Below are 19,100 nucleotides of genomic sequence, written 5' to 3' on the forward strand. Positions count from 1 at the left end.
AACACGGTGACTCTCAGGGCCATGTTTTTCACAGCAAAGGACATGACATAAAATCAGCAAAGCAAGAAGGCTCGTGGACCGCAGCTCAGCAGGCTCGGCTGGAGCGCCCAATGCTAGCGGCGGCTCTCCTTCAGGACTGCCGGGGGCACACCGTTTCCCCACAATGGCAGGTGACACGTTTCAAGAGTTGCCAACGGGGATGCTCACGCTAGCCTGGGTGACCTGGGGACCCATCATGGAGGCCTGCAGCACCTCTGTGACTGGCCTCCGGTACTGGACTCCGCAGCCCTGGGAGGGCAGCAGGTATCCACCACTGGTCTTACCCCAGCGCCCACTGTCTCAACAGACCGGTCAATGTGGGCCCGGGCCTCAGCCTCACGGAAACGTCCCATCAAACAGAGCATCCCTGAAGCTCAGCGCCCAGATGCTGTCCGAGGGCTGGAGTGGAACCTGACGCAGGAATCTGCAGGACTTGCCCAGCCAGGCCTGTGGAGTGAACACCTCCTCCCGCAACATACACGGCACCGTAAGGTAGAGACCCAGCCTCTGGCAAACGTGTCCCAGCTCCTGAGAACGATACAGCCATTTCTCAGCCCGAGCGTGTAAGATCTGAAATGCCGTGAGCACTGACTGTGAGACTGTAGTGAGTAGGATCAAGAAATAGGCTTCCAAAATAAGGAACAGGGCACTTAAGAGCTCTGAGGATAACAGAACGTCCCCACACGTTTGTATGAACTCAGGGAGGCAGCAGCAACCAGCCGGCACTGCAGAAGGAAAGGCACCAGGCACACGCGCCGCTGAGGGGAGAAAACGGGCGTACGTAGCCACGGGGTCGAAGGGAAGAAGCACAAGGAACCCCAGAATGCAGAAGTTACAAGCAAAGCAAGGGACGGAGCGTTTCCTGTTGAAATATCAGGCTAAGACACACGCGAGAGCTTGATGAGGGTGGGCAGGCAGGCCACGGCTGTGCGCACTAACCCCGCGGTACGTGGGACTGAGTCGAGGATGGTGAATCCAGAGGAACATTCAGTCGCGTCTTCACAGCAGGTCGCCACCCACAGCCGCAAAACGGGATTCGTAACTAATAATGACTGCAGCCCTCTTTGTATTTTTACAATAAGCTTGGAGCTTGGGGTTTCCCCACTGCATCTTTTAGCAATGTGCTCCTTAATATAAAGACACGTTTATCCTATTGTCGGTCTTTTCTTGATCTCCTTCTATTTTTCTCATAATAAATTCCAAGAAATTAAATTTGATCCTAGAAACTCCCTGTGTAGAGTATGATCCCATGTTCATTAAAGTATGTTTACTTCTCTGTGTTTCCTTCTATTGCTCTAACCAGCGTGTCTGGAAAGATGCTGACATAGTTCTCTAAGTGGTGAGATGACTGGTAAGGTTTTGCTTTTATCTTTGTATTTTCCTACATGGTTTGCATATATATGTGTGTATATACATATATATGTGTGTATGCATACATACATACATGCATACATGCATACACATATTTAATGCTCATGTGGGCCATTCTCATTCATTCCTTTCCAGGTTATAGGGGATGTTCAAGGGATGAGATTTCTCTCACTTTGATGCATCGGAGAGACTTGCCGATTCTCTCTTGTGCTGAGTTTTCCCACTGAACTGCCAGGTTGAACAGCCCAGCAGTCAACACCATTTTGCAGAGCGTGACTCTCTGTCATCAGGACTTGCAGTGGGTCACAAAATGCTACTTTCATACAACCTTTTGCATAGTATATCTTTTTTATGATAAATGTGTCAAAAATAATTTCATTTATTGTAGGCACAGAATCCAATTCCTTAGGTGAGTCCTGGTGCCCGACGAAATCCTTTGGAGCGCGGGGACGACGCGCGATTTCCCTTCTCCCCGTGGAATGAGAAACTGGAACAGCAACATGACAATTTAAATGCGATTTTGTTTTTTAATCACATTATTATTGAGCATATAATGAAAAATAAAGTATTCCAAGTGGAATAGCTTTATCGGTTCAAGTGCCTGCCTCAAGGCTAGATACGGCATTCCCTAATCGGCAAGCTGTGTAATGAAATTTCCAGACATCTGTGTTTGTAATCAGATTACCTCACCATCACTCTGGGTCGAGAAGATACTATTTCAGCGCTTGGTATACATTTGGATTTACTATCTTTTCATCACTCATTTTAGTCCCTTTTCTGAACACATAAAATTTCTATGCATATTCTCACTGTTTATGGGGTAAGATAATTAGTTAAAAATGTCCCGAGTCTTCACAGCAGTCTGTAAGCTGCCATCATTTTGCTCTATGTTAAATCACTTTATAAAGCCTTGATACAAAATATGAAATGTGGCTCAGCCGCAACTGAATGTAGCTTAACCGATAATGGAGCCCTCGATTTTGCTAACCCTGAGTAACACAGTCAGTCATTCACACTAATGGGGTCTGTCTGCTCCTGGCTTTCCTGTGTTGATTCAGAATAAAGAACAGGGCATCAGGAGTGGCTCACAGGGTTTGCACCGGTCCTCGGGCACTGTCTGTCTCTCTGACTAACTTCCTGTTTCCTGGCTCAGCTGAGTCACAGGTCCCGGTGCAGGGGGAGGGTTTGGGTCCACCTCCAGAGATAGACTCCTTCTAATCTGGCCTCTGGAAGACAACAAAAGGGACTTCCCTGCAGTAATCGTTCTCAGGCACGATGTGACGAGGATGTGATTGACTTTTATTCTTGGCCCTTGGACCTCCAGCTCACCCACCCCACGTCCGGGTCATCTCTGTAAGGTACTGCGAAGACCCTATTATCTGGTAATTAGAAAACAGGACATTTAATGCTCCTTGTTGCTTTGTTTTAGTCAGTGACTCCTAGGTTTACCTTTTGTTCTCTTTCCAGAAAAACAAAACAAAACAAAACAAAAATCAGTCCAGGCTTGACCAGCCCACATTTGACACGACTAAAAACAGTTTTGGTTTCTTATTTTCCACGTTGCCATGAAATCAGACTTTAAATACACATCACAAGAGATGACGACACATCAGTTGGGACGAACGGTACTGAGACATCGGGCCCTTCACCGTTCTTGTTGACCCCGGCTCGATAACACACTTGTGTCCCCTCGGAAGTTGAGGGTGAGCCCGTGCATTGGTTCCTTCTTACCACGCCGGCACGGATGCCACTGGCAGAGAGCAAGCCAGGTGTTCAGGGGCTCCTGGAGACGTGTGTCTGTCAGGCCAGCCTTGGGCTCTGTGCACAGGGGCTCGCAGCTGCCAGCAGAGCGCACCCGTTCCCTTCCAGGGGCTGAGGTGGGCTTCGAGCCGCAGGCCTGCACGGCCCTGGACTGTCCCTCCCTCATCAGCCCTCAGACTTCCCACCTCTGCGGCTGCACCCGTTCTCCATGCAGAATCCCAACGTCCCACAAGCTTCCACTAACCTAAGGACAGGCTGTGTGCAACATGGCGTAAGTTCCCTCGGCTTGTACAAGATGCCCATTTGTGCAGAACCTCTCTTATATTTTGAAATATTTTAGGCATACAAAAAAGGTAAGTCGCATTATAATAAATGGCCATGGACCTACTTCCTATGTTTTGACGTAAGTGATTATTCTGCCCTCTACGCTCTAGATTTCTTTTAAAAAAATAAACTAACCGCTGTGTCTCTGTTTCTCCGGTATCCTCTTCTGCTTTCTTCCTGTCTTGACCTTTCAGGAATACCTTAAAATAATCTACTTATATACGCAACCATAATATAGGCAGAACTGATTTTAAAGTATCCAGTCAGTGATATATCGGTGTGTCCTTGCTATGGACCGGGTGTCTGTGCGCCCCGAAATTCATAGATCGAGGCCCTAAACCCTAATGTGGTAGTGTTTGGAGGTGGGGCATGTGGGAAATAACTAGGGTTAGATAAGGTCGGGAGGGTGGAGCTGCCCCTGAGGTGGGACTTGTGTCCTTATCAGAAGGGAACAGAGCCCTCTCTCCAACACGTGAGAACAGAAAGAGAAGAGGGCCCTCTGCCGTCGAGGAAGAGCCCTCACCAGACACAGCATTGGTGCCTTGACTTGACTTCCAGCCTGAGAAATGAACGCCCTGGTTTAAGCCAGCCGGCCCATGGTGCTGCGTTGTGGAGGTTGAGTGGTGCTTCTGGATCTGGGAACCTTCTGTGACCTTCTGGGAACCTTCTGCTTTTCTTCCTCAACTTCTGTCTGACACGTAGTCACAGCAAATCGTCTACCTTAGGCTCATTTATGTGAACTACCGAGTACAACATACCACTACTGATGCGTTCGTCTGTCAACAACATTTAGTTACATGCTTCTCACGGCATGAGTGCCTTCATCTCTCCAAGAGCAACACCGAGAAGAGGATCTTCAAACAGAGCAGATACTTACGAACACTAATCCAAACTTCCGTGGGCAGGTCTGACTCGCTGCAAACGGGCACACAATTTCCTCTTGCTAAAAACAACAGATATTTACAACTAACAAATCCTTTATTTTGATTTGTGAGGCCTTGGCTGTTGCCTTGTATCTAACGTACCCCTGAGTTGGCTGTTCGCTGCGTGTCAGTCAGGTCGAGGTGATTGTCACATTAGGGGGAGTATAACTTACCCTTTTGAATGCCCTTTCCACATCCTTTGACATTCTTCTCCTATCACATCACTAGTCTTATTTGTTTGTTTTTAGATCCATGTGAGCTCTAGACTGGACCCTCGGTCGTTGTCGGTCAAGTACAAGGCAATTGTCATCCTCCACAACGGGGCTCATATTTTCACCGTGTGCTGTGCTCAGACATTGAAAAATCCACTGGAAATAATGTTACCCTCCTTTTTTTTTTATTTTTTGATTTGTCCATGTTATGTCATATTTAAGAAATCCTCCTCTCCAGTGGAGCAAGCTCCCCTACCACGTTATTTTCAGAACTGTGTTGGTATTATTGGTCTTTTGTTTTTCCCTATAAATTTGGGAGTAGACTCAGATGTACGAAATCTTTCCATGGTTCCTGACTATATCTGAATTCAGTCTCAGAAGGGCCACCATCACTTCTGTGAAACGGAGCTCTCCTGGATATGTCTGTCTGCTACACCTTCATTAGCTCCACACCGACATTTCTCAGTGACATGTGTGTATCCCTAGAAGAACCACACGCTTCCCTTTATGTGTAATGGATACGTATCAGACTTTCCATCCTTTGTAAATGGTATCTTTTTTTTAATTTTTTTATCCTTATTTTTTATTTTATTATAAACATATAATGTATTTTTATCCCCAGGGGTACAGGTCTGTGAATCACCAGGTTTACACACTTCACAGTACATACTCTCCCCGATATCCATAATTCCACCCCCCTCTCCCCGCACCCCCCCCAGCAACCCTCAGTTGTTTTGTGAGATTAAGAGTCACTTATGGTTTGTCTCCCTCCCAATCCCATCTTGTTTCATTGATTCTTCTCCTACCCCCCTAACCCCCCACATTGCATCTCCACTTCCTCATATCAGGGAGATCATATGATAGTTGTCTTTCTCTGCTTGACTTATTTTGCTAAGCATGATACGCTCTACTTCCATCCACGTCGTCGCAAATGGCAAGATTCCATTTCTTTTGATGGCTGCATAGTATTCCATTGTGTATATATACCACATCTTCTTGATCCATTCATCTGCTGATGGACATCTAGGTTCTTTCCATAGTTTGGCTATTGTAGACATTGCTGCTATAAACATTCAGGTGCACGTGCCCTTTCGGATCACTACGTTTGTATCTTTAGGGTAAATACCCAGTAGGGCAATTACTGGGTCATAGGGCAGTTCTATTTTCAACTTTTTGAGGAATCTCCATGCTGTTTTCCAGAGTGGCTGCACCAGCTTGCATTCCCACCAACAGTGTAGGAGGGTTCCCCTTTCTCCGCATCTTTGCCACCATCTGTCATTTCCTGACTTGTTAATTTTAGCCATTCTGACTGGTGTGAGGTGGTATCTCATTGTGGTTTTGATTTGTATTTCCCTGATGCCGAGTGATATGGAGCACTTTTTCATGTGTCTGTTGGCCATCTGGATGTCTTCTTTGCAGAAATGTCTGTTCATGTCCTCTGCCCATTTCTTGATTGGATTATTTGTTCTTTGGGTGTTGAGTTTGCTAAGTTCTTCATAGGTTTTTGATACTAGCCCTTTATCTGATATGTTCTTTGCAAGTATCTTCTCCCATTCTGTCAGTTGTCTTTTGGTTTTGTTAACTGTTTCCTTTGCTGTGCAAAAGCTTTTGATCTTGATGAAATCCCAATAGTTCATTTTTGTCCTTGCTTCCCTTGCCTTTGGTGATGTTCCTAGGAAGATGTTGCTGCAGCTGAAGTCAGAGAGGTTGCTGCCTGTGTTCTCCTCAAGGAGTTTGATGGATTCCTTTCGCACATTGAGGTCCTTCATCCATTTTGAGTCTATTTTTGTGTGTGGTGTAAGGAAATGGTCCAATTTCATTTTTCTGCATGTGGCTGTCCAATTTTACCAACACCATTTATTGAAGAGACTGTCTTTTTTCCATTGGACATTCTTTCCTGCTTTGTCGAAGATTAGTTGACCATAGAGTTGAGGGTCTATTTCTGGGCTCTCTATTCTGTTCCATTGATCTATGTGTTTGCTTTTGTGCCAATACCATGCTGTCTTGATGATGACAGCTTTGTAATAGAGCTTGAAGTCTGGAACTGTGATGGCACCAACTTTGGCTTTCTTTTTCAATATTCCTTTGGCTATTTGAGGTCTTTTCTGGCTCCATATAAATTTTAGGATTATTTGTTCCATTTCTTTGAAAAAAAATGAGTGGTATTTTGATAGGGATTGCATTAAATGTGTAGATTGATTTAGGTAACATAGCCATTTTCACAATATTTGCTATTCCAATCCAGGAGCATGGAACATTTTTCCATTTCTTCATGTCTTCCTCAATTTCTTTCATGAGTACTTTATAGTTTTCTGAGTATAGACTCTTAGCCTCTTTGGTTAGGTTTATTCCTAGGTATCTTATGGTTGTGGGTGCAATTGTAAATGGGACTGACTCCTTAATTCCTCTTTCTTCCGTCTTGTTGTTGGTGTAGAGAAATGCAACTGATTTCTGTGCGTTGATTTTATATCCTGAATTCCTGTACAAGTTCTAGCAGTTTTGGAGTGGAGTATTTGGGTTTTCCACGTATAGTATCATATCATCTGTGAAGAGTGATAGTTTGACTACTTCTTTGCCGATTTGGATGCCTTTAATTTCTTTTTGTTGTCTGATTGCTGAGGCTAAGACTTCTAGTACTATGTTGAACAACAGTGGTGATAATGGACATCCCTGCCGTGTTCCTGACCTTAGCAGAAAAGCTTTCAGTTTTTCTCCATTGAGAATGATATTTGCAGTGGGTTTTCATAGATGGCTTTGATGATATTGAGGTATGTGCCCTCTGTCCCTACACTTTGAAGAGTTTTGATCAGGAAGGAATGCCGTACTTTGTCAAATGCTTTTTCAGCATCTATTGAGAGTATCATATGATTCTTGTTCTTTCTTTTATTGATGTGTTGTATCACATGGATTGATTTGTGGATGTTGAACCAACCTTGCAGCCCTGGAATAAATCCCACTTGATTGTGGTGAATAACCATTTTTAATGTCCTGTTGGATCCTATTGGCCAGTATTTTGGTGAGAATTTTCACATCTGTGTTCATTAAGGATATTGGTCTGTAATTCTCTTTTTTGATGGGATCCTTGTCTGGTTTTGGGATCAAGGTGATGCTGGCCTCATAAAATGAGTTCGGAAGTTTTCCTTCCATTTCTATTTTTTGAACAGTTTCAGCAGAATAGGAATTAGTTCTTCTTTAAATGTTTGGTAGAATTCCCCTGGGAAGCCGTCTGGCCCTGAGCTTTTGTTTGTTTGGAGATTTTTGATGACTGTTTCAATCTCCTTACTGGTTATGGGTCTATTCGGGTTTTCTATTTCTTCCTGGTTCAGTTGTGGTAGTTTATATGTTTCTAGAAATGCATCCATTTCTTCCAGATTGTCAAGTTTGTTGGCGTAGAGTTGCTCATAGTATGTTCTTATAATTGTTTGTATTTCTTTGGTGTTAGTTATAATCTCTCCTCTTTCATTCATGATTTTATTTATTTGGGTCCTTTCTCTTTTCTTTTTGGTAAGTCTGGCCAGGGGTTTATCAATCTCATTAATTCTTTCAAAGAACCAGCTCCTAGTTTCATTGATTTGTTCTATTTTTTTTTCCTCTATTGATTTCTGCTCTGATCTTTATTATTTCTCTTCTCCTGCTGGGCTTAGGGTTTCTTTCTTGTTCTTTCTCCAGCTCCTTTAGGTGTAGGGTTAGGTTGTGTATTTGAGACCTTTCTTGTTTCTTGAGAAAGGCTTGTACCGCTATATATTTTCCTCTCAGGACTGCCTTTGGTGTGTCCCACAGATTTTGAACCATTGTGTTTTCATTATCATTTGTTTCCATGAATTTTTTCAATTCTTCCTTAATTTCCTGGCTGACCCATTCATTCTTTAGAAGGATGCTGCTTAGTATCCATGTATTGGGGTTCTTTCCAAATGTCCTCTTGTGTTTGAGTTCTAGCTTCAAATAATTGTGGTCTGAAAATATGCAGGGAATGATCCCAATCTTTTGATACTGGTTGAGACCTGATTTAGGACCCAGGATGTGATCTCTTCTGGAGAATGTTCCATGTGCACTAGAGAAGAATGTGTATTCTGTTGCTTTGGGATGAAATGTTCCAAATATATCTGTGATCTCCATCTGGTCCAGTGTGTCATTTAAGGCCTTTATTTCCTTGTTGATCTTTTGCTTAGATATCTGTCCATTTCAGTGAGGGGGTGTTAAAGTCCCCTACTATTTTGCATTATTGTTGATATGTTTCTTTGATTTTGTTATTAATTGGTTTATATAGTTGGCTGCTTCCATGTTAGGGACATAGATATTTAAAATTGTTAGGTCTTCTTGTTGGACAGACCTTTTGAGTATGATATAGTGTCCTTCCTCATCTCTTATTATAGTCTTTGGCTTAAAATCTAATTGATCTGATATAAGGATTGCCACCCAGCTTTCTTCTGATGTCCATTAGCATGGTAAATTCTTTTCCATCCCCTGTCTTTAAATCTGGAGGTGTTTTCGGGACTAAAATGAGTTTCTTGTAGGCAGCATATTGATGGGTTTTGTTTTTTTATCCATTCTGATACCCTGTGTCTTTTGATTGGAGCATTTAGCCCATTAACATTCAGGATAACTATTGAGAAATATAAATTTAGTGCCATTGTATTGCCTGTAAGGTGACTGTTACTGTATATTGTTTCTGTTTCTTTCTGATCTACTATTCTTAGGGTCTCTCTTTGCTTAGAGGACCCCTTTCAATATTTCCTGTAGAGTTGGTTTGGTGTTTGCAAATTCTTTCAGTTTTTGTTTGTCCTGGAAGCTTTTTATCTCTCCTTCTATTTTCAATGATAGCCTAGCTGGATATAGTATTCTTGGCTCCATGTTTTTCTCGTTTAGTGCTCTGAAAATATCATGCCAGCTCTTTCTGGCCTGCCAGGTCTCTGTGGATAAGTCTGCTGCCAATCTAATATTTTTACCCTTATATGTTACTGACTTCTTTTCCCGGGCTGTTTTCAGGATTTTCTCTTTGTCGGGAAGACTTGTAAATTTTACTATTAGGTGACGGGGTGTGGACCTATTCTTGTTGATTTTGAGGAAGGTTCTCTGCACCTCCTGGATTTTGATGTTGTTCCCTTTGCCATATTAGGGGAATTCTCTCCAATAATTCTCTCCAGTATACCTTCTGCTCCCCTCTCTCTTTCTTCTTCTTCTGGAATCCCAATTATTCTAATGTTGTGTCATCTTATGATGTCACTTATTTCTCGAATTCTCCCCTCATGGTCCAGTAGCTGTTTGTCCCTCTTTTGCTCAGCTTCTTTATTCTCTGTCATTTGGTCTTCTCTATCACTAATTCTTTCTTCTGCCTCATTTATCCTTTCAGAAAGTGGTTGATTTTCTGTTTCTAGAATTGCTGTTCTTCTCTTCGATCTCCCATTGGATTTATAGGTGTTTGCAATGGTTTGATAAGCTATCTAGCTGATCTCCTGCTACCTGATGTAGTCTCAGCCTGCTACTTCGCCATTTGACTCCTTCCCTGGTATCTTTGTTTCTATTTACACCACCATTTAGAATTAAAATTCTGTGGATGACATGAGGGCATCCCACTTATTTTTCATTTCAGTTATGTATCAAAACATTAACTCTGCAACATTCTGACTCACCTGTACAGTGTTTTTAAGTGGTTCATGGAAACAATCTCATATTTGTTAAAAAGTAGCATTTTGTTCTTTCTTTCAATCCTCACAGATGATTACCGTATCACATCTGGGTCTATTTTCAAATTTGCATCTTGCCTTTTCCAATGTATCTTATTTACTGTTCCCTTACCCGTTGTATTACTCATCTGTTTCTGCATTAAAAATTAGTGGGTGGAAGCCACTTCCATTTCTCACCTCCATGTCCTGGGCCTGAATCCAGAAATGACTTAGTTGGGTGGTTCTGGCCCAGGATCTCTCAGGCATCTGAGATGCAGATCCAGCCCCTGGCGGGTGGGGGGTATATCCCGCATGCATTTATTGACTAGCTGAATGAACAATTCAATAGTCCTCTGTATATAGACAATGCATACTATGATCCTTGTTTTTGAAAATAAGCACATCGATTGACAGTGATGTGAAATATCTTATCTCCAATTTTTAAAGCTCTGGTTGGATATACCTCCTGGTTTGCAGTCAATTTACACTCTACTCCTTAGGAGCAGGAGGTGTGAGGCTAAGGAACTACACAAACAGTCACCCTCTTTTCTTAGTGACACCCGTGGGGTACTGCAAATTCTCGATTAATGTTGCTCCTGTTGTGGTCCCTGCCAGGAAGGATTCCAAGCAGAAGAACGTGAGTGAAGATATGGGGAAACACAGGAATTTGGGAGCATAAAGCTTGGGGAAAAGAGATGCAAAGACAGAATCCTGAGGGGATAGGTTTCCAAGGGACATCAGAGGATGGAGACACCAGCTAGTGGGTGCTGGTCCTCAGTGCCCGGGAACTGCCCAGTACCTGCCAGCCACATCTGAGTGTTGCACAGACCTGAACCCCCTTTCCCTACAGCGACATCAACCTATCCTAGTGTTCCCACATATTTGGGATTTCAAGTCAATCAAGGATTCCACCAACTGATCATTTCCATGCACATGAAAACTAGGGAATTCCTTCCTCAGATTGCTTTGCCTTTGCAATATTGGTTATCAATCACGAGTAAAAGTTTCCAAAGCCATTGAACTTGCTTCAATGCTTGCTTGCTTGTCTCTTTAAATCACAACGGATAGAAAATTCAAGCAATGCTTTGTGAAATGCTCATTTTGCTGTTTCAACTTCTAACCTCTATCCATAAAATGAATATACTTGGCAGCGTGTGCCCTTATCATCTGGTGCAGGTACATTTTATTTAAAGAAAACTTGTGGTTGGCAGTTATTTTCTTAGAAAAAAATGGTAGTGGAGGGAAGCGGGACATGAATATTTAGGAAGTGAAAAGAGCAGAGAACCAGTAGCGCAGTCTTTCTTTTGCTTAGTGAAATCGATTCAACATAGAACATTATTTCCCCCAAATGTCAAAGATATATATGTCCAGGACACTAAATACCTTGATTTACTTATAATATACATTTTCCAACTGAAACACTGGAAAATAAATTTTGTTCTGGCTAGATACACATTGTTAAAACTTCCTTATATATAAGTAAGCCATCTGATTTACTTTTTCAATGTCATTCCTTTGAGATAACTGTCAATATAAAATGGTAAATTTGGCCAAAGCCTGTTTTAAAGAAGTTTATTTGGGGGACACCTGGGTGGCTCAGTGGGTTAAGCCTCTGCCTTTGGCTCAGGTCATGATCTCAGGGTCCTGGATCTCTCTGTCAAATAAATAAATAAAATCTTTAAAAAAAATATAAAAGAATTTTATTTTTAAGTGACACCATGGCTTGCTAAGCCTTTTACACATATGACTTGGATTACACATATGACCTGGATTACAATTATGAAAATTCCAGTTTTTGGTTATATCTGTCCCAGACAGATGAGGCACAGTGATTTAGCAATTTGAGCAGATTCTGTTAAACAGCAAGATGTTAAGCAAAGGACAAGCCTCCAGTGATCGATGATTTTCCTTCTTTATCTGATTGCTCCTCGTTGGTGCTTTGTTCCTTCTACAGCTGATAGTGTGAAAGTGTCTTTGCACAGGGTCCATCAGTCACATGAAGAATGGGAGAAACTAGTCACGGAATGCAGAACCAATTCTCGCAAAGTTACGCTACTCTTGTAACTCAGCAGACGGCGTTCCCTAATTCCAAAATATGTTTACCAGCTTCTGGAATAATAAGATGAGACAATTTGCATTAGTTTATCAGTTTTATCTAAACACATGCTTACTGAATGCTTGAGTTTCTTTGAAAGCTGTATTACTTCTAAGCCAAGAGATTTCTCTGTATAGATCTACCGCATGGATGTCATAGTAATATTAGCTTCTTGGAGGAGGAGATGAAGGGGTTATAAAAATGGAAAACCTAGATCTTTCTGAATAAATGATGCCCATTCCATGTAAAGAGAATCAATCTCTGTCTCTCTCTTTCATTTCTATCACCTCCTCATCTCTGGTCTAAAAGCTAAAAGCTCTGGCCGAAAAGCTAAAAAAAAAAAAAAAAAAAAAAAAAAATTAGCTTTTGAGGTGGTTTAATATTCTTATGAAAGTAGTAATTCCTCTACTGGAAATGTAAGTTAGACTCACTTGAAGAAAGCCCAGCCCTCAGATGTGCTGAATAACATTCCAGGCACTAAAACAAAGCAGTTACCCATATTTACAAGTATTCTGTGGGGTGTCAACAAAGACGGGTATATACACAGTCCGTCCTGACCCAAATAAGTTGTGTTCTTCCAGAGTTCGGACAGTGCGGGGGACAGAGGAAGGGCTGGGGACCCGGAGACTTGCTAAAGCTTAATTTGTGGAAGAAGTTCCTTATTCTGAATAAAATACGAAAAGGTTGTGTAAGAGACAATGCAGTGACTCAGTAACAGTGTGGCCTCTGGGACATCCCTGTGATCCTCAGTCCCCGTATCTGTGATAGGGGAGCTAGGAAAGGCGGCCTGGGGTCCTCAGAGGGAAGGAGTTCGATAAAGTCATACAGGATTTAAGGGGTTAGACTGTGGCTAGTGTTATTAACAACTGTTTACAAATTTTTGTATTTTAATGACAAAAGCTTGTCACCTTGTGTCAGAAAATTTACATCATAATCATCTCAATTGAGAATATAAATAAAAATTTGGCTAACAGAGTCCACTGAAGCTTCTCCAAGCAATGGCTTGCCTCTCTGTGTTAGGAGATGTGCAATTTCAGATGTTACGGAGATTCAGAATTTTGAACCTCTAGAAACTCACCAATGGTCACTTGAACAATGACTATTAGATAATAATGTAATATTCAGAGTAACAAAAAGAACCCTCTCAGGGTAGGAACATTGCCACAGGGAAGAGACTGTAAGCTTTTATTTCCTTGAGGCATTTGTAATTAATATTTAGTATCAGTGACCCTGTTGGTTGCAAGCTATCTGAGTTGAAAATGTCTCAATTTCCCAGGCCTCATAATTAGTCCCACAAATAAAACACACATGGGAGGTTTGGAGAGAATGGAAGACAGAAAGTCACTGGTCTTGGCATGATGGACAGATCTTGTCACCTTGTGTGTGGTTTCGTCTGTTGTTGGTCCCGACTGAGGCACGACTGTTACGGAGGTCCTACGAAGCATGAGACAGACCCATATAGACCAGGTACGGGGACTGAGACTAAGAACCCGTGAAAGGCGCTTATCCCGTCTGCAGGATCCCAGAAGGGCTTCCATCCAACAGAACTGATGTCCCATGGGTCCAAACGTGAAAGCCCAGAAACTTCATATTGGTGCTACTCTGCCTTTTATTAAGTATCAAGGACTTAAAGGAGAGTCTTTCTCTCTTTTTAAAGATTTTACTCATTCATTTGACAGAGAGAGTGAGAGAGCACAAGCAGGGGGAGCAGCAGAGGGAGAGAGAGAAGTGGACTCTCCACTGAGCAGGGAGCCTGATGCAGGACTCGAACCCAGGACACCAGGATCATGACCGGAGCCAAAGGCAGATGTTTATCCCACTGAGCCACCCAGGCATCCAAAGTGGAGTCTTTCAGATGAGACCCAAGAATCGTGAATGACAATCTGAGACAAGGCCAACTTCCTGCCAGCTACCTGCAGGACTCGGCCGTAAGAAATCAGTTTATTTCTAATTAAGAGAAGTTCACATCCTTAGAGCACATATGCAATGCAAGCTCTTTCCTATCTGCCTACGTGTATTTGTAACTCATTCCTTGGCTTTGATTTGGAGGTCAAGAAAAGATCTCAGTTACAATTCAAGAAAATTTATTATTCTATGGTAATAGATTCAGCTGGGGTAAATCAATTTCTGCATATGCAAAATCCAAGCTGGTTTTTCTCATAAAGATGTAAGAATTATAACATCTGTAGTACAGACAATTTCTCCAAATAACATTATTAGGTGTGCTACAATTGGAGTTGTCAGCGTTTTTCTGCCATTGAAGCATGCCGTGATTAACTACATAAGTCTTCCTCACATCACCTAAATTACTGTTAAATGTTCCCTCCGCGCTATCACTCTGGAAAACATTGCGACTTGACTGCGTGAGAATGGCAATGTTATTACTCAGACGAATGCTACCTGCAAACGAATGTAGGAAGTCGCTGTTACACAAAATAAAGCCTCCGGAGTTTTCAGATATTCTGGACAATCTGGGAATTTCTATTAACCTCTCACGATTTCCAGTTGAACGAACAGCAGAGACGATGATTGGTTTCCGAGTACTGCCTCTTCGGTGGACATAGATAGCTGGGTATAATCTACCAGAAGTTACGGTATAGAGAAATGTGACTTTTTGTGTGAAATTCTTTCAGGGATAGACTCTGCTTCCTACTTTAACCAGACCTCAAATACTCAGATTTCATTCAGTTCGGTCTATAGTGTGTCATGGTGTGTGTTGAATTTCTCCAAATGTACGGCCATGTCCGGCAACAAGTATGCCCTTGCTTTGCACGCACAGTACCCTCCGTGGACGAAACATTCAGGGTAGCAGAGAGAACACTGCTGAGTGCCTCTATCCAGGTGCAGGAGGGGTGGAGAGACTGGGTTTTTCTTTCCATGCAGGGTGTGCTAGAAGAAAGAAGGAAGAAAGGTCATAGAACAAGCTCAGAGATGATAGAACACTTTTTATCGGGGTTCACTGGCTACCTAAGTAGGATCTACTGAATCCCATGAGACAGGCAAATGTCTCATCCCTACAGTACTGTTCCCACCAAGCAGTGCCATTAACAGGGTGGGAACACATACATTCTCGCTCTTGGGAATTCACAAAAGCAAGCAAAAAACGTCAAGTAGGTGTGGAAGAAAATGAGGAAAATCAGGAGCTTGAGGAAGTGTACCTGAGTATTTATTACCAGGTTTCTATACTGCCATTTCAAAACATCTTAAAAATTATCTTTTCCAAGTAATTTTTTAATGCAAAAGTAGTGATATATTCACAGGAAGTTACAAAGAAATGTTCGGGGCCGTCCTGTGCACCCTTTGCCCAGACCCTGCATCATGACGGTGAGGATGTCGATGGTGAATTGTGCATAATGGCGGAGCAAGACCAAGACCAGGAAATCACACGCAGCCTGTACAGAAAGTGTGGGGAGGACGTTGTTGCCTTGTTCTTCACTGTAGAGGGAAAGAGTTCAGGCTCTCCTGGTCAGATATGCTGTCAGCTCTCGGTTACTACAGATTATCGTTATCAAGCTGAGAAAGCCCCTCTGTCTTCTCTGCCTCCAGAGTTTGTGTTGAAAGCACAGAACTCTGCCAAACACGCATTCTGGTCTAAACGATAACATCATAGGACTTTTCTTTTTTGGACGTCGCTATGATGAATTATATAGACTGACTTTCAAATACTGAAGCCGGCCGTCCACCCAGAGCACATCACCCAGGAGACTCGATCCGGGACAATCCAGATGGGTTTGTTGGGCTATATTCTGTCCAGTCTCAGGACAGCTGTCGGTCTGTAGGGCTGCCTTGTCTGTTTAGTTCTGAAGGGTCTGTACTGTTAGCCTCAGGGGAATACTGGCCTTTGACGTGATCACAGGAACTATCCCTCCAACTAACCATTTCTGGAGGACATTGCGTAAGTCACCGTTCTTTTTTTTCCGGTTGCGGGGTCTGGTAATGGGATGCAGCCAGAGCGTCTGAGCTTGGACAGTGGCCTCAGGACATGTGCCTTCTTGGTCCATTGCACAACCGTACATACTCAAGTGCAGCTTGGAACATGGGGGAACCAGGTGGTGGGTATTAGGGAGGGCACGGATTGCATGGAGCACTGGGTGTGGTGCAAAAACAATGAATCCTGTTACACTGAAAGGAAATTTTTTAAAAATGTAGTGAAATATTGGAATTTATTTTTTAAAATCCCCAAGAATATTTCTTTTTTTAAAGATGATAGTGTAGGTATGCGTTCCATCCCCTGTAATTAACCGTCACTAAAGCATACAAAGCCCAGGGAAAGAGCAGCCGTGACGTTGCTAGACTCTAGCACACAGAGGCTTGAGTAACAAGGGAGCAACAACTGAGAAAGAGAAAGAATCCACGGAAGCTTAGCGCTTCCAAGGGGCCAGCCGGGACTCTGGCAACACTGCAAAGCGCGAAACATTCCTTTAGAGCCGAAGCAAAGTAGCCCTGATGCCAGAAACTAGCTTCATTAAGAAAGTTTGACGAAGAAACTTACTCTTTTCTCCTTTTCTGCGGATCTTCTTATGTTTTCATTTTAATAGCATGGATATCGCTTGAGCAGATGGAAACTGTGTTTTATCTGGCAGGGCTTCATTCCTTAGTTACGAATTTTTGAAATATGAGAAAAGGATTTATTTAGCCTAAAAATGCCTCCCAATTATATTTTATATTTATTGTTGTATTACATGCATTTTTGTTTACTATATAAATATGTAACTTATAGTTTTTTAGACGATAACTACACATATGGTTTCTGTTTACTGGACATTTATCTCCTTTGCATACGCAAGGGCCGGGGGTCTTCTAACCTCTGGGCCCTCCCCACCCTTCTAGCTCTGCTGAGGTGTGGCTGGGCTCTGGTGAGTTTGGACCATGTACAGAAAAACAGCAGCAGCAGCAGCAGGGTCACGAGAGGCTGCAGTCTAGAATTCTCTTGAAGATTCCCATGGCGTGTTATTTTATTTGTCCTTGCGAGGGGTGTGAAAGCTACGAGGACAGGCTCCCTCGGGCACTTTTCCCTAATGTGTCAGTTAAACCTGTTCCATTTTAATTAATAGTGGCTATTGTCGCAAAAAGTTGATGAGAGATTTAGACTCCGTTTCCAAGACTTGGAGGAACTCTAGAGGTAACTTGTCCCAACCTCCTCTTCATTCTCATTTGCACGTAATTCACAACTACTATCCTTCCGTCCGCAAAAGTTGTTTTTTCTCCTCTGCTCTTTGTCTTGACGGTATTTCCAAGAACGTAGAGATGACTTCCCGGTGCCTGGTTTGCCTCTCTCCGTGACCCGACCACCTTCCGGCAGTCCATAGGGTGTGCAAGCAAGATCCCCTTGGGTGCTATCCAGTCTTATTTGAGGTCTGGGCCATTTAGGAAAAGGAATCTGGAACAAAACAGAGAAACTTAGAAGAAAAAAAAGCAACGCTGGTAACCATTTTAACATTAATTTTGCGGAGGCACGAAGGGTTTCTGAGCAGATCAGAGGTCTCTGCGATCTAGTCTATTTTTCCACACTTTTTTGCAGTAAACTATTACACTGTGAACCTAAGAGGCTTTGGAGGGTCAGAAGCTTTCATGAGATTCAGCCACAAGACATCATCTGTGCTATGAAGACTGAAGAAATAAAGGTCAACAGGAATAAATAAGATTATACTAGTTTCTGGGCGAGTGGCATATTCTGAATTTCAGGAGATAAGGTGTTCTAGCAGGTAATGCTTTCTTATCTCAGTATTAATTATGGTTTCCTATTGAAATCTCTATATTACGCTGAAGTTGGATTTTTATATATAGATTTTAGGATGCATTATCTGACTACTTTACCTTTCATGCTTGTATACTTTCCATCTTGCAGGTGGTACATTCTAATATTTATCGAGCTATGAGTCGGACCCTGGATACAGCGCTCCCCATAGAATTACTATACACCAGAACTCCGGCAGTGAAAGCCAACACGTAGGACACTGAACTCGTTTCCGCTGTCAAAAGAGGTATCCACGGGCATTTCTACAAACGTAGAAATGTTTGGGGTGACCCAGCGCTCCCTCGGCCTCTTTGGAGTTTGGCTGTTCCGAGACACCAGCCACAGAGCCCAGCCCTGCCCCCCGCCTCAGAAAGGACATAGAGTAGTCTCCGGGAAATATTTCATCACTTCTGTCCTCAGCACCATGAAATACCGTTTTGTCGTTTATTCTCTGAAAAACGTAGTGGAAGCCCAGTCAGCAGCCAGCCGCCCTGTTAAAGCGGCCTTTGTATCTGCGGATGACGATGCGCAGGATCAGTTTCTCTTCTCTCGCAACACCCCGTGTGTGGGAAGACAAGGAGCTGCGGGAGTTCCATCTGCCGTCAGGAGGACAAGGACGCCGTCGTCCCACAGCACCTTTACCCGGAGCACGGCCCGCTGGAGTGTGCGCAGCCACACGGCAGGATGTGCACACACACCCGCTCAGCCGTCCCTCGGATGAGGGACCAGCGTGCGTTCTTGGTGCCCAGGCCCTTAGCAGAGCCCTAGTTTGCCAACACCGCCAGACGCGTGTGGCATGAGGGTCACCTGCGGGGTTCGCGTGGGCACAGCGGTTGTCACAGAGACTGAAGAGGACCCAGAGAACAGTGTTCGTTTCTCTCAGAACTTTGTACATTTGTGGTTGTTGTGCTTGTTAAGGACAGAGGGTTGTGGGCACCTGGGTGGCTCAGTTGGTTAAGTGCTAACGTGGGCTCA

Source organism: Mustela erminea, chromosome 21 (assembly GCF_009829155.1).
Source record: "Mustela erminea isolate mMusErm1 chromosome 21, mMusErm1.Pri, whole genome shotgun sequence".
NCBI classification, from domain to species: Eukaryota; Metazoa; Chordata; class Mammalia; order Carnivora; family Mustelidae; genus Mustela; species Mustela erminea.